Below are 17,170 nucleotides of genomic sequence, written 5' to 3'. Positions count from 1 at the left end.
CCAATGCTGGACCTTAAGGAGTAGTCAGTTTGGAAGAGAACATGCTTTGTTCAATGGCTCTTTAGCCAATCCACCTAGCTTTCTACAGTTTCCCTTGTCCTAGTGTGGTGTGCATTTCTAGCAAGGTAGGTTTGGATGTGAGTCAATTCCACTTTGGGCCAGTCATTTAAGCTCTACGAATCTCAGCTAGCTCATGTGCACAGTGCTGATAGTAATTCTTACCTTTATAGATTTAGGGATTATACGAGCATAAACGTGAAAATCTTATAGATTTAACAAAATAAAAATGATTTTTTGTAAGACATACCGTAAAGTTAAAAGATAAATGTTAAACTGAGGGAAATATTTATAACAAATATTTAACGAAAATTTTAATATCCCTAAAAATTCAAAAACTTCTATAAATCAATATGAAAAATACAAATAACACACAAAAAAAATGGCAAGGCATACAGGCAATTCATAGAAGAAATACAAGATGTTCAACCTCACTAGAGATCAGGAAATTGCAAACTGAACAGGGAGATACTGCTTTTCAGCTTGGCAAGTATTAAAGGGATTGAGAGTATCCATGTTGGCAGGGTGTGGGGAGAAGGGTTCTCACATACACAGTTGGAGGGAGTGAAACCTTTTAGGTAGGCAATTTGCCTGCAACATTTAAATCCGACTAAGCTTTACTCCATCAATTCTACTGCTAGTAAAGTATCAATTAAAAATACTATCATAAATTCATAAAAATAACATGTGCAGGATGTGAATTAAAATAAATTAATTGCAAATAAATGTGTGCCTATATATAGATGTTATATTCATGCTTTTGCTATATATGTTATATATATACACACATAAATATGTTTATATGTGACTAGGAAAAGGTCTGGAAGTTTACAGAATTGTTAATAGTATCAATTCCAGGTAAGTAAGGGCAAGGGGCAGTATATCCTGTAATTTTTCTCAAACCAGATGACCCCTTTCAAAATTTTTATTTTATTTTTTAAATTTATTTTTCAAGTGCAGTTGACATACAATATTATATTAGTTACAGATGTACAATATAGCAATTATTTTTTAATAAATTTATTGGGGTGACACTGGTTAATAAAATTATATAGGTTTCAAGTGTACAATTTAATAATGTATTATATGTATAATACATTGTGTTAAATTTCCTTCTGTCACCATATATTTGACCCCCTTTAGCCTTATCTACCTCCTTCCTCCCTGCCTTCCCTCCAGTAACCACTGAACAGTTGTATGGTCCATGAGTCTCTGTGCAGGATGTGAATTAAAATAAATTAATTGCAAATAAATGTGTGCCTATATATTTCCTGTTTGTTGCCTTCAGTTTTCTATCTCACATATAAGTGAAATCATATGGTTCTCAACCTTTTCTATTTGACTTACTTAGCTGGCATGATAATCTCAAGATCTATCCACTCTGGTTTCTCTTTAGATCATGTAAATCTTTCACCTTTTACAATATAGTGATTAGACGTTTATATACCTTACGAAGTAATCACCCCGATAAGTCTAGTACCCATCTGACAGCATACATAGTTATTACAATTTTATAATATTGTAATAATATTGTGATAACAGGTCTTTCATAATTTTTAAAGAAAAAATGTTTTGCAGATTAAAAAGCAAAGTACAGATGTTACTATTCTTAAGTTATACTTTACCAATCAAGAGAAATTGAAAGTGATATATAAATATAAAGTGTTATTAATTTTTACCAGAATTTCTTATGTAAAATTATTTTTGAATCAAGAAAACAAACAAACAAAACACCAAAAAAGTTGTGTCAAGTCTTCCATAAGCACTAAAATGTGGTAATTCTGGGTTTAAAGTATAGAGTGACAGCTCTCTTTAGAAAGAATATAATAAGAGAAAATTTCCTTATAAATTTTAGCAATTCTTATCTTTTTTACTTATTCTCATGCTTAAAGCATATTACAGACATTAATACTATTCCTAAAAAATGACTCTATCTCTGATCTATTTGTCTTCTAACGTAATTACTCCAAACTGAAATTTCTTTCTTTTTATATCTTCCCCTTTTCTTAGTTTCTCAGATCATTTTAAATTTGAATACATTTCTCTCAGGTACAACAAGGTCACCAATTCAATTTTGTGAGATAAGTAAATTAAACATACATTCTTTTCATTTCATCATTGAAGGTGACATAAAAAATGATACAAATTTATCAAAAAATTATATAATAAAAAATATAATAAACCATGTTATGCTCAAAGGTAAAGCCTTTAGAGTGCCCTTTTGCCCCTTTCTGTTCCCAGTTCTCTTTTGGTGCTTCCTCCCAAGGTACCCGAGCTCCCTTTCAACAAAGCCTGCTTTCAGGAAAGGATCTGAAAAAATAATTTACGTTGACGAATGAAAAAACATACAGAAGAATAAAGCTATAACTGCTAAATTTCAGAAATCAATTTTTAAAATTCCACATAAGTACTCAATATTGCCAGGTACTATACATGAAGTAAATCAAATTGACGGGCCCCCTGTCCTCAGAAAATAGATAAACAAGCAGTTACACTAAGGTGTGGTAGTTGCTACGATAAAGACATGGTGTTATGAGAGAGGAGGTCTAATCAAGTGCAAAGGATCAAAGAATTCTAGAAGAAATATCTAGAATTTCTTTGAGAGTGTGTAGGCATCAACCAGACAAAGGTAGGTGTGAAGAAATAGAGGCATGAAAAACGCCTTCCTGTCACCTCTGAAATCACATTACCCCATTCATCTAAAAAATATGTCTGACTCTCACAAGCAGTGAAGTGGAGAACAAAATTCAAGCTTTTTAATTTCCAGTTCCTTTCAACATTTGGAACACTATTTCTCTCACTTCCTCCCTTTTCTTCAGCTTCAAGTGATTATGGAAAACCACTGAAATAGTAAAAGAAGAAGCCACAGAAAATCACAAATGCAGGGCAGAAAGTGAATAGGTATAGGCAGACAGCTGGGGAAATAGTTTTGTAAGGCTTTCTCTGGAGAACAAATGTTTGGGACAAAACAGAATTCCCAGCAACAGTGTATATGCCCCTAAAGATTGTAGCTTTGTCAGGGCAGTAAATATTCGGCCCCAATGTCTAAACAGAATAAATATCTGGATAGTCTCTGCCAAACCAAGATTAAAAACTACTACTATATCTTCTGAAGTAAAAAATAGCCAGCAGTAAATTTATCCATTTTCAGCTAAGCAATTCTTAGAGGGGAATTTATAACTTTAAATGCCTCTGCTAGAAAAAAAAAAAAAAGATCTTGAATCAATAACCTAAGCTTCCACCTTAAAAACCTAGAAAACGAAGAGTAAACTCAATCTAAAGTAGAGAGGACAGGAAATAATAATAAAGATTAGACTGCAAATCAATTCAATAGAAAATAGTAAAGCAACGGAGAATATAAATAAAATCAAAAAATGCTTCTCAGAAAAGATTAAAAAAGAACTGTCAAACTTTTAGCAAAACTCACTAAGAAAAACAATGAGAAGACAGATCACCAAAATCAGGAATGAAAAAGGACACATCACCACTGATCCTACAGAATTATAAGAAATTATTACGAACGACTTTATGTAAACAAATTAGACAACTTAGATGAAAAGAACAAATTCCTAGAAAGATAAAAATGACCAAAATTGACTAGAGAAGAAATAGAAAATTTGAATAGACCTATAATGAGTATAGATACTGACTCAGTTATTAAAAGTATTTGCTCAAAGAAAAGACCATATCCAGATGGCTTTACTGGTGAATTCAATTAAACATTTAGGAAGAAATTATATCAATCCTTCATAAACTCTTCCAGAAAATGGTGGAGGAGAGAATACTTCCCAACTCATTCTATGAGGTCGGTGTTTCCCTGGGAGTACTCTCTAAACGCAAAGCAGGATTACAGAATTCAGTTTTGAAACCTCTGGGTTCCAAATGAATTCTTAAGGCCAGCTAGGAAGCTGGAAATGTTGTCGAAGTACAGGTTAAGAAAGCCCTAGAACCAACCTTAATCTTAAAATCCTTTAAATATTTAAGGCCATCTCATAGGGAAATTAAGAATTACTATATAAAAAGATCATAAGGGAACTTTTTGTTTTCCTATCTCTGCCCAGAAACGTTAGTAACTGAACTATTTTGGCTTGCAAGACAATACTGGGATGGAGTCATGAGAGCTAGGCCTTCTCAGTTCTCAAATCTACAAATTTTGTAAATCCTTATTGGTTTAGGCTATATCTCATATGTGAGGTTTACTACATCTATGGAAAACGAGTGATTTTCCAGTTTAAAAAAAAAAACATTTAAAAGTATGTTCTAAAAAAGAATTTTCTTCCCTCTCTCCTTCCTTGGTCAGTGCTAACATGTATTATATGCACACTATAGTTATATCGCATAATACAAATCCTCAACTTCACAGTTGTGAGTGATGCTGAAAAGTGTTTAGCTAAACCAGTATAAAGAGGCAATGATAATGATAGCCATATCGAGCATTTACTGAGTACTCAGAGATGTCATGGATCATCTCATCTACTGCTCACACTGTCCACATTTGTTCTCATCTAAAGAGGATTATGTAGACACTGCAACTACTATAACTGTAGCAGATTCTTATTTGGTAACCTGAAAAAAAAAAAACTATGCTCACTCGGACAAATAATATTGCAATATTTTGTCCATAATAAAGGCAGGAAAAGTTGGGTAAAGGTGAAAAAACAAAAGACTACATATCTAGGTACTGAGATTTGGGGAAAGTATAGAGCAAATTTTTTCAGTACTGTTGTCCAGAACAATTTAGAGAGGCATCTAAAGACTTTTCATAAAGTTTTTTTCCATGCATTAAGAATGGAAAAACACCAAAAGCATGATCCAAAAAAGAAAAACAAAATGATAAACTGAACTTCATCAAAAGTAAGAATTTCTGCTCTTTGAAAGACACTGTTCAGAGAATAAAAAGACAAGCCACAGACCAGGAGAAAATATTTTCAGATCACATATCTAGTAAAGGACTTTTATCCAGAAGATATAAAGAACTCTCAAAATTCAATAATAAATAAACAACCCAATTTTTTAAATGGCAAAATATTTGAATGTACACTTCTCCAAAGATGGTATATTGATGGCAACTAAGCACTTGAAATAATGCTCAACACAATTTTTCATTAGAGAACTGCAAATTAAAACCACAACAAGATACCGCTATTAGAATGGCAAAAATGACAAAGACCAATCATACAAAGTATTGGCAAGGATGTGGAGCAACTAGAATTTCCATACAATGCTAGTGGAAAGTAAAATGATTACAACCACTGTATATAGAAAACAGTTTGGTAATTGCTTTAAAAGTTAAACATATATTTGCCAGAGTAATAAAAGTACATATTCATGCAAACACTTATAAAAGGATGTTCATAGTGGTTTTATTTGTGATTGTCAAAAACTGAAAAAAAAAAAAAATAGATGTCCACCAACAGGTAAATAGATAATCAAATGGTGTTGTATTGCTACAACAGATTATTATTCAGCAATAAAAAGGAATGAACTATTGATATGTGCAACGACATGAATGAATCTCAAAATAATTATACTGAGTGAAAGAAGCCAACAAAAATAATACATACTGTATGATTTCTGTTTATATAAAAATTTTAAAAATGCGATCTGAACTATAATGACAGAAAACAGGTCAGTGGTTGCCTAGGGATGGGGGAGCCAGGCTAGAGCAGAAAGAAGGTATTCCAAAAAGACATGAGGAAACTTTTAGGGATTATAGATAGATGTGTTCATTACCTTCACTATGGTGATGATTTCATGGGTATATATGGTAAAGTTTATTAAACTTTATGCTTTAAATATGTGCAGTTTATATCAATTATACATCAATGAAGCTGTTAAAAATTTTTTGTAATATTTTTATTTTGTATTTTAAAGAATGAATATCTTACTTATTTTTAGTTACATTTTTCTGCTGAACTGATGTTTTTTTGAATAAGATACTACGCAGAAATTAGTGATGTGGAACCCAAGTTATATTTGAATGTCAGTTGTCATCTTCATTTTACAGATGAACAAACCGAAGACCAAAGTGGATAAACAACTTAACCAAACCTATTGAGATTGTAGATGACAGAGCCAGGATCTGAATCCATATTTGTCTGGCTCCCAAGCCCATGTTCTTCACACTGTAATAATTTGTGGGAAAAATGGAAAACAAAATGGTATAAACATGACATTATAATTATCTAAAAAGGGCAAAAATGAAAATAGTTGTCTTAGGCTGGTGAGATAAAAGATCATTTCTTAAAAATTTCATTTTGGGTTTTAAGTTGTTAGCCTAATGTTCCTTATGTGACAATACTCTAAGGTACCTAGTTTGTACTATCTTGGCCAAAAAAAACAATAATACCAATATAAAATGTTTTTGTTGCTTCTTAATTATCTAGTTAACAACAGGCCTATGGCATGTGGGAAACAATGGCTTTGACGATAAACACCATGATATGTTTCCTTTGTAAAGTCATAGATTCTTTAAGGGTAAGGGTATTTTTGACAATGACTCTGGGGGTCCTAGAACAAAAGTACTCTTAAGTATGTGAAAAAATAATGTTTAGAGTTTATCACATTGTTTTAGTTGGCATTATCTGACAATCATTTTGTAAATCTGAGTGATGCCAAGTCTACATGTTTCTGATTTAGTTCTACTTAGCAAATCAAAGTGCCATTTTACGAGTGCTGTTTGAGATTTAAGGCAACACTCAAGTGGTATCCTTTGAAATAAGGAGACTGAGTCAGATGCCATCATTCAAGTGGCAGATGGATTAAAGATGCTTTATACAAGCCAGCTCTATCAGTTTCTACTGAAGTCTATGCTCTTGCCAAATGCATCCTTTTAGAATACACAATGAGTTTTTTCACATTTATAGGCCAAAATTCCTTTTGCAGCCACATCTTGCTTCAGTTTATTTGGAATACGTTTCTATCTCTTTCACATAACACTGGCTGTAGAATATTTGGAGCCATGCTGCTTGAATTCTAGAAGAGTCAAGAAATGCAATAGATTGACAGAGAAATCAAGTGCAGAGAACATGAGACCAGGGCTAGTAGAAGTACTTATATCCAAAGGTAAATAGATGAGAAATAAATAGGAAAAAATGGAAATGTGTATAATCACAGATCTTCCTTAAAATGAAGGTGAGGCTGAGATGAAGTAGGTGGAGATAACCTTGAAGTCTGGAATTTTAAAATACTGCAATAAATTTAAACAGCTAAATGAAAAGGTAAATGCTACACTTTCTCTCTTCTTCTTAGTGTCTCACCCACTTTCATGTTTCTCTCCAACTCCCTAAATTTTTCCTTCTATTCAATAATGAGAAAAAGTGTGGTACAATGAGAGGGAAGGAGGAGAAAGAGAAGGAGAAGGGGAAGGGGAGGGAGAGGAAGGGGAGGGGGATGGGTCAGAGAAGAGGGGGGAGGAGGAGAAGGAGGAGAAGAAGGAAAAAGAAGAGGAGGGGGGAGTGAGAAGGGAAGAGGAGGAGGTGGGAGGAGGAGAGAAGGACAGAAGAAGGGAGGGAGGAAGGAGGAGGAGGAGGCCCAGGACAAAGAGGAAGGACGCTAAGGAGAAGAGATGAAAAAGAAAGAACTAAGTGGGAAGAAATGAGAATGGAGATGCGAGGGGAACAAAAGGGTATGAAAATACATGAGCACCTGATAAGTTTTAAACCCTGAAGCAGTTTTAAAATATGGCCCCAATTTTTTTACACTCTTGCCATCAATAAGTGGGTTCTATGTTCCTGCCTCTTAAATCAAAGTAGTTTTTTGACTGCTTTTACCAATAGAATACAGCAGAAGTGATATTATGTGATAGTCAGGGTTAGGTCATTAAAGGCAAAGAGCTTCTACCTAGTTTTTTGGAATATGTGCTCTCTGTAAAGTCCCTCTAAGGACTATACCACTTGGTACCCAACTACTACATTGGGAGAAACTCAATTCACATCAAGAGGCCACATGTAGGTGCTCTAGTCAATAGACCCAGCTGAGTTTAACCTTTGAGTCATCCTATCCCAGGCATCAGAAATATGAGTGAAGATGCCAGGGCCAGCTTCATAGGCACGCAACCAGTACAATCACATTAGGGCCCACACTCAGAAGGGCTGTATGCTTGGTTTAATCTCTATCATTGTCATCGTAAAATTCTTAATAATTTTAACTTTGCACTTGTGTTTTTTAACTGAAATCCAATGGAACAATGGAACATGAGTGTGAGCAGAGGAGATGCACACAATATTTGTGTCCTCCACAGCTCCTTGCTGTTCCATTAGCATATAGCTTTTGTTCCATTAGCATATAGCTCACTACACAGCTTCTATAACACACCTTATATTCATTCAAAGTCTTGTACTCATAAAGATCTGTGCTTAGTTTATTGCTGATGTCACCATCTTAAAATTCTTAATGATTGTATCTTTGAACCGGTGTTTTGTAAGTTAAGTCCATGGGACAATTCAGCATGCATATAAGTACAGGCAATATTCAAAACATGCATATACCTCTCATCCCCACCATCATTTGCTACCCCTTTCACATATAGCCTTCACACTTCTACATTCTTAGGCCATATAAACTTCAACTGAAAAAGCTGGAACATGGATGACTTCTAGATAATGATGCAAAGCAAAATAAGCCAGACAGAAAAAGTTGAAAATCACATGATATCACTTATATGTGGCATATAAACCTAAAAGCAACAAATGAACAGGACAAACAAACAGAGAATCATGGTCATGGACAATAGACTAGTGGTTACCAGAGGGTAAGGCGGAGGAGGGAGGGAGGAAGTAGACAGGGTAAAGGAGGTCAAATATGTCGTGACAGAAAGAAATCTACCTGTGAGAGGTGAACACACAGTAAATATATATATGCCTTGCTGTTCAAATGTACAGCTGAAATTTATTGGATTTCATTAACCAATGAAAAACAAATCACCATAAAAAAACAAATAAATAAATAAATGTAAAAAATAATTTAGTCTACGGCCATACTACACTGAACAAGCCCAATCCCATCTGATCTTGGAAGCTAAGCAGAGTCGGGCCTGGTTAGTACTTGGATGGGAGACCACCTAGGAAGACCAGATGCTGTAGGCATAAAAAATAAAAAAATAAGGGATTGTAAGCTTGAAATCTGTGAGGTAAACTAAGAGCTGCCTCACCTAAAAAATTTAAAAAATAAATAAATAAATCATATAAATAAATAAATGAATGAATGAATGAATCTGGGGGCGGGGGGGAAAGTTGGAGGTAAGAAATTCTTGACTGTAATGTTGGTTCCTGGAGGGCAGAGACTTTGTCATCTTTGTTTACTGCTAAATTTCTAGTGTTTGGCACATACTAGATACATGTTATTTGTTGAATGGATGAAAAAATGAATTGACAGGGAGTATAAACACCATTAATTATGTCATTACTTTCACCCAATTTCCTAGGAACCTCAAAGTTCATATTTTCCCAGATTCTAAATTAAGGCTTTATCGTGCAAAATAGAAAAATATCTGAAGGTCGGAAACTACATTACATCATTGGGTAGCAAAAAAACAAAAATGATTACTAAATGTAGAAACACATATAAAAGAAGAGAACATCAGAGAGATAATTCATCTTCCAGCACTGAGTATGCCTTTAATTAGAGATCTCAACTTTGGGGCTCTATAACTAAAACAAGATTTGGGGAATTCAGGAGATGTCTGAAAGAATAAAGTTTTTAAAACAGTCACTATATAGATAATCTAAGGAAACTAGACATATCAGAGAAGCTGAGCCTTCAAGAATTTTTTTAAAATATTACATTAATAATGGTGATGGGCCAGGGTGCAGAAAACGCAATCCAGAGTACAATGAAAAGTCCTTCATCCTTCTCAACTATCTTGTCGTTTAATTTTCTTGGAAAGAGGAGTTTGTTGAGAGGGACTCTGAATTTCTTTTCCTCCAACAAATATGCCTTTGGGGTCAATAATGTAAAGAAAATGACTTGAAAAAAAAAGAACAAATATCAAAAAAGACAATGAGAATTTTACAAGAGGCTGAGAATGCCTATGAGCCAGAAGACATTGGTCATCTGCAAATCTGACCTAAAGGCCTGCAAAGCTGTATAGGACTCCGGCAAAAAAAAAAAAAAAAAAAATTTAAGTAACTGCTCAAGATTCTCTCTCAAATGATATTTCAGGCCTAGCTACCCCATTTTCCATCTGAAACTAAAGTTACAGCTATTGGAAAAAGGTCATAGCCAGGTCAGAATTTGAGATTTGTTTGGCTTGTGCTCTTTTCAGAGAAAACCATAAAACTCAGTCCCTCCCTATCCTGAAATAAATGCTAAGCAGAGTAATGTTTCCATAATGTCAACAGAATGCCACAGAGAAACATTTGCTTTTCTTGGTAACCAGTATATTTAAGGGCACTGAAGTCCATGTTTTCAATTCCAGAGTACTAAGGACAATGACATTCATTTCAAGCTTTTTCCCTCTAAGGAAAATAGTGAAGGAAATTAAGATGAAAAGTGGCCTTCTTTCTTTGCAAATATGTACTGGCCCCTTTCCCTAACAAACTGTTTGGTGCATATTAGCTACCAGGTAGGTAAAAGGTCTTCAGAGAAGAAGATTCCAACTGTTCTGAAAGTAGAGGTTTCCCCTTATACTCAGGGGGTTATTTTTAAAAGTTAGACATTTCTGTAAACAAATTAACACTGAATCACCCCAGGGAACCACTTTTGCTGGGCAGGTTGGCTCCAGTGATTAGAAATTGACTTGAATGAGGCCAACGATTTGAATTTTATTTCTCAAAACGAGAAGCAGGATTCTGGGAAAACATGGCGGAGCGAGAGACATCCTCCGATCTCTCCCCTTGAAACAACAATAAGCTGAACGTTTAAAACTGAACGAAAAACACCCTAACTGCACACCCTAACTGAGCGTGGAATCTGTGCATAAGAGCTACCACAGGTCAGAACCCCAGGGGTCGAGCAGTGGACTAGGACAGATAAAGAAGTTGCCTCTCACAGCTACCGAAGCTCCTGCAGGAGGGGGAGGGATGAAGGTGTGGTGACTTCTCTGATCAGCCTTGCCTGGAAGTGCTGGGACTCTTCTACACAGCTGGCAGCAGGGCTCAATTATCAGGGCAGAAAGCAGAGAGGTGGGACTGGACAGCAGAAAAACAACAATTGATTTTTACCGGCTCCAGTTGCAAAACTGAGCCTGAGCTGCAGTCCCCAACCTCCAATCCAGAGGACCCCTCCACTCATACCCTCCGAGACCAATCACTGCAGAGCCCCAGGGGAATCTGAGCAAAAGCTGTGGAGACTTAAGCTACCTCTCTCAGCCTCTGGAGCTCCCTGCAGGAGGAGGGGGAAGGGAGAAGGTGCGGCAACTTCCCTAAACAGCCCTGCCCGGAAGTGCTGGGACTTTTCTTCACAGCCGGCAGCAGGGCTCAGTCATCAAGGCAGAAAGCAGAAAAGTGGTTTGGGAACACAGAGAAACAACAGATCATTTTTACTGGTCTCAATTGCAAAACGAAGGCTGAGCCGCAGCCCACAGCCCTCAACCCAAAGGGCACCTTTCCCTATACCCTCTGAGACAGACCACTGTGGAGCCTGAGGGGAATCTGAGCAAACCCTACCAAAACTATTGCTAATACTGACAGGGACTGAGACTGACGGTGGTGAGTGTTACTAAAATCTACAAGAAAATAAAAGACGTTAGGCTCTATATAAAGCCGGGACCCAAGAGGCTTAGACCTCACCTATTTGAAACCAAAAGAAAAGCGCCTTCTTTGCAGCAGGCTAAAGAGAGACCTTTATATGATAAATCTTCTTTCTGGAAAAACAACAGAATACACTTCCATTAATGCCCAGGTGGAGAAATAGTCCATTAAACACCAAGAACAACCAAGATGACAAGGCATCTCAGAAAGAAAAAGTCTCCAGAAAATGAGCTGACAGACAAAAATAAGCGACTTAAGTGACAGAGAATTCAGGATGGTACGTCTGAAAAAACTCAGTGAGTTCCGAAATGAGTCATACCAACAATCTGAGAATTGCAAAATCAGCTAGATGAGCAGAGCAAGGAGACTGAAACCCGCAAAAAAAAAAAAAAAAATAGAACTTTTGGAGATTAAAAACATACTGCAAGAGTTGAAAAATGAAATAGCAAGCTCGGGAAATAAAGTCAAGCAAATGGAGGAAAAGATCAGTGATACTGAAGACAGAAATCTAGAAAGAAATCAGAAGGAAGGGAGAAACTGAAGAATGAAAAATAAAGAGAAATACAAGAATTAGCTGATAACATCAGGAGAGGAAACATAAAAATAATGGGCATTACTGAAGGCGAGGAAAAGGAGAAAGTAACCAGAAAGCATTTTCAGACAAACAGGAGACAAGAATTTCCCAAAGCTAAGGAATGAGCTAGAGCTTGGAATTCAAGAAGTCAACACAACACCCAATTATCTCAACCCAAATAGGCCTTCACTAAAACAAATTGTATTAAAGTTATCAAAAATCAATGACAAAGACAGAGCTGCCAGGGAGAAGAAAACGGTAAAGTATAAAGGAAAACTCATTAGATTATCATCAAACTTCTCATCACAGACCTTACAAACCAGAAAGGAATGGAATCAAATATTTAAACTATTAAGTGAAAGGAACTACCAGCCTAGAATAATGTATCCAGCTAAGCTCTCCTTTAGATATGAAGGAAAAATTAAGACCTTTTTGAGACATACAAAAATTTAGGGAATTCTCCACTATGAGGTCTGTACTACAGGAAATTCTGAAAGGGGTCAGCTCACCTTAATCAAAATAACAACAACGAAAATACATAATTAGGAGTAAAATGACTATCAGGCAAATAGAAGCAGAGGAGTGCAACCCTTACTAAGAACAGGGCATTATAAGCTTAAATGATAAGAAGAGAATTGCTATAGCAAGATAGCGATGAACGTTCACCATACATAGAAACAAACTGAGATAACAATGACTGAAAAGGGGAGGATTCAAATATCCAAATTCGCAAAGGAGAAAAGAGACAAGGCACACACAAAAGAAAATGGATGACTGTATACATATATATATATAACTATCTTTTTCATATTTGTAATGGTAACCACACACCATAGAGTCAGAACTAAAGTATATAACATAAAACAAGAAAAACCAGAGGCAAAACCCACAAAAGCCAACCAAAAAAACAAAAAACAAACAAACAAAAAAAACAGAAACACAAGGACAAGGAAGCAATGGAAACACCGAGCTACCAGAAAGCAAAAGATAAAATGGCTATAAGAAAACCTCATATTTCAAGAATCATCCTAAATGTAAATGGACTGAACTCACCAATAAAAAGGCACAGAGTTGCAGATTGGATCAAAAAGCAAAACCCAACCATACGCTGCCTCCAAAGACAAATATAGACTCAAAGTGAAAGGGTGGAAAACAATATTTCAAGCAAATGGCATTCAGAGAAAAGCAGGAGTAGCGGTACTAATATCAGTCAAAACAGACTTCAAAATAAAAAAAGTAAAGAAAGATATTGAGGGACACTTCATAATGATAAAAGGAATCATGCACCAAGAAGAAATAACACTTATTAATATCTATGCTGCCAATCAGGGAGCCCCGAAATATGTAAAGCAATTACTAACAGAACTAAAGGGAGAAATAGATCAAAACACTATTTTAGTAGATGCCCTAAATACCCCACTGTCGGATATGGACAGATCATCCAAACAGAAAATCAATACGGAAATAACATCCTTAAATGACACATTAGACCAACTGGACATAATCGACATTTACAGAGCCTTCCATCCCAAAACAGCTGCTTATACATTCTTCTCTAGTGCACGTGGAACATTCTCAAGAATTGACCACATACTGGGACACAAAAATAGCCTCAACAAATATAAGAGGGTTGAAATCATACCAACCACATTCTCTGATCATAATGTTTTGAAACTAGAGATCAACTGCAAAAAGAAATCAGGAAGAACCACAAATACATGGAGATTAAACAACATGCTACTGAAGAATAACTGAGTCAGAGAAGAAATTAAAAAGAGAGATCACGAGATACATAGAAACAAACGATAATGATGCTACAACATATCAAAACTTTTGGGACATGGCAAAAGTGGTCATAAGAGGAAAGTTCATATCATTACAGGCCTATCTACAGAAACAAGAATGAGCCCAAAACACTTCATCTTGAAAAACCAGAAAAGGAAGAACAAATGAAGCCAAAAGTCAGCAGAAGGAAAGAAATAATCAAAATTAGAGTAGAAATAAATGAAATTGAAAACAAACAAAAGAAAAAATAAATGCGACAAAGAACTGGTTCTTTGAGATGGTTAATAAAATTGATAAATCCCTGGCTACACTCACTAAAGTAAAAAGAGAAAGGACACAAATAAACATAATCAGGAATGAAAGAGGGGAAATTAAGACTGACATCACAGAAATACACAGGATCATGCAAGAATACTATGAAAAAGTATATAATACCAAATTTAATAACCTAGAAGAAATGGACCGGTACTTAGAAAAATACAATCTTCCTAGACTGAATCAAGAAGAACTGGAAAATCTCAATAGACCTATCAGCAGTATGGAAGTTGAAACAATCATCAAAAACCTACCAAAAAGTAAAAGTCTAGGACCAGATGCCTTCACCAGTGAATTCTACCAAACATTCAAAGAAGATTTAAAACCTATTCTCCTCAAACGCTTCTAAAAAATTGAAGAGGAGGCAATACTTCCCAAATCATTTTATGAGGCCAATATAACTCTGATACCAAAACTTGGTAAAGATAACATAAAAAAAGAAAACTGTAAATCAATATCTCTCATGAATACAGATGCAGAAATCCTAAATAAGATACTAGTAAACTGAATACAGCAACATATTAAAAAGATTATACACCACGATCAAGTGGGCTTCATCCCAGAGGCACAGGAATGGTTCAACATACACAAATCAATTAATGTGATACACCACATAAACAAATTAAAAAATAAGAATCATATGATTATATCAATAGATGCAGAAAAAGCCTTTGACAAGATACAGCATCCATTTATGATCAAAACACTTAACAAAACTGATACAGAAGGAAAGTACCTTAACATAATAAAGGCCATCTATGACAAACCCTCAGCCAACATTATACTTAATGGTGAAAAACTAAAAACCTTCCCTCTAAGATCAGGAACAAGGCAAGTCGTCCACTATCGCCACTGTTATTCAATATAACATTGGAGGTCCTAGCAAGTGCAATCAGGCAAGAGAAAGATATAAAAGGTATCCAAATAAGAAATGAAGAAGTCAAACTGTCACTATTTGCAGATGACATGATTCTTTATATAGAAAACCCTAAAGATTCCACAAGAACACTACTAGAAACAATAAGCAAATAAATAAACAATAAGCAAGTAAAGTTTCTGGATACAAAATCAACGTTCAAAAATCCATAGTATTCCTATACTCTAAAATGAAGTGTCAGAAAAAGAAGTGGAAAAAATAATTCCTTTTGCAATTGCAGCAAAAAGAATAAAATACCTAGGAATAAAATTAACAAAACCTGTGAAGGACCTATATAATGAAAACTACAAGACCCTCTTAAAAGAAATGGAAGAAGATACAAAGAAATGGAAAGATATTCCATGTTCCTGGATGGGAAGAATCAACATAGTTAAAATGACCATTTTACCTAAAGCATTATACAGATTTAATGCAATCTCCATCAAAATCTCATTGGCATTTTTTAAAGAAATAGAACAAAAATCATCAGATTTGTATGGAAGCACAAAAGATCCCAAATTGCCAAAGCCATCCTGAGAAAAAAGAACGAGGCTGGAAGCATCACTCTGCCTGACTTCAAATTATACTACAAAGCAACAGTAATCAAAACAGCATGGTACTGGTAGCAAAATAGACACACGGACCAGTGGAACAGAATCAAGAGTCCAGAAGTAAACCCATATTTATACGGGCAAATAATTTTTGACAAAAAAGCCAAAAACATACAGTGGAGAAAGGAAAGCCTCTTCAATAAATGGTGCTGGGAATATTGGAAGGCCACCTGCAAAAGAATGAAATTAGACTTTTGTCTATCACCACACCCCAAAATTAACGCCAAATGGATTAAGGACCTGGATATAAGACCTGAAACAATAAAATGCATAGAAGAAAACATAGGAACAAAACTCAAGGACCTTGGATTTAAAGTGGATTTTATGAATTTGAACTCAAAGGCAAGGGAAGTAAAAGCAAAAATAAATGAATGGGACTGCATCAAACTAAAAAGCTTCTGCTCAACAAAAGAAATCTTCAACAAGGTAAAAAGACAACCATCTCAATGGGAAAATATATTTGCAAGCAACACCTCCGATAAGGGCCTAATATCCAAAATAGACAAAGAACTCATATAACTCAATAACAACAAAAAAACAAACAATCCAATCAAAAAATGGGCAGAGGACCTGAACAGACACTTCTCTCTAGAGGATATACAAATGGCCAACAAATATATGAAAAGATACTCAGCATCACTAGCTATTAGGGAAATGCAAATCAAAACCACAATGAGATACCATCTCACACCTGTTAGAATAGCTATAATCAACAACACAAGTAATAACAAATGTTGGAGAGGATGTAGAAAAAAAGGAACGCCCATACACTGCTGGTGGGACTGCAAATTGGTACCGTCACTATGGAAAACAGTATGGAGGTTCCTCAAGAAACTAAGAATCGATCTACCATATGATCCAGCTATCCCACTACTGGGTACTTACCCCAAAGACTTAAAAACCCATATCCAGAGAGATATTTTTACACCAATGTTCATAGCAGCATTATTCACAGTGGCCAGGACATGGAAGCAACTGAAGTGTCCTATGATAGATAATTGGCTAAAGAAGCTGTGGCACATATATACAATGGAATATTACTCAGCCATAAGAAGAGATGAAATACTGCCTTTTGCGACAACATGGATGGAACTCGAGATAATCATGCTAAGCGAAATAAGCCAGACAGAAAAAGTTGAAAATCACATGATATCACTTATATGTGGGATATAAACCTAAAAGCAACAAATGAACAGGACAAACAGAGACATGGTCAATGGAC

The 17,170-nt window shown here is 35.4% G+C and overlaps 1 protein-coding gene and 1 non-coding gene across 4 annotated transcripts in view; one reads left to right on the top strand and one right to left on the bottom strand.

Moving 5' to 3' along the window:
- The window catches only part of HPSE2 (heparanase 2 (inactive)), a 536,390-nt gene that overhangs the window by 454,198 nt on the left and 65,022 nt on the right, over positions 1-17,170 (bottom strand). The window lies entirely within an intron of this gene.
- On the top strand, positions 9,025-9,143 carry LOC120610170 (5S ribosomal RNA). Its single transcript, XR_005654880.1, has one exon. It is a non-coding gene; the product is annotated as a 5S ribosomal RNA (ribosomal RNA).

The sequence above is a fragment of the Pteropus medius genome, unplaced genomic scaffold, assembly GCF_902729225.1.
Source record: "Pteropus medius unplaced genomic scaffold, Ma_sr-lr_union100, whole genome shotgun sequence".
In the NCBI taxonomy this organism is placed as follows: Eukaryota; Metazoa; Chordata; class Mammalia; order Chiroptera; family Pteropodidae; genus Pteropus; species Pteropus medius.
Note: the sequence above shows the minus strand (reverse complement) of the source record. Positions and strands in the feature narration are given on the sequence as shown.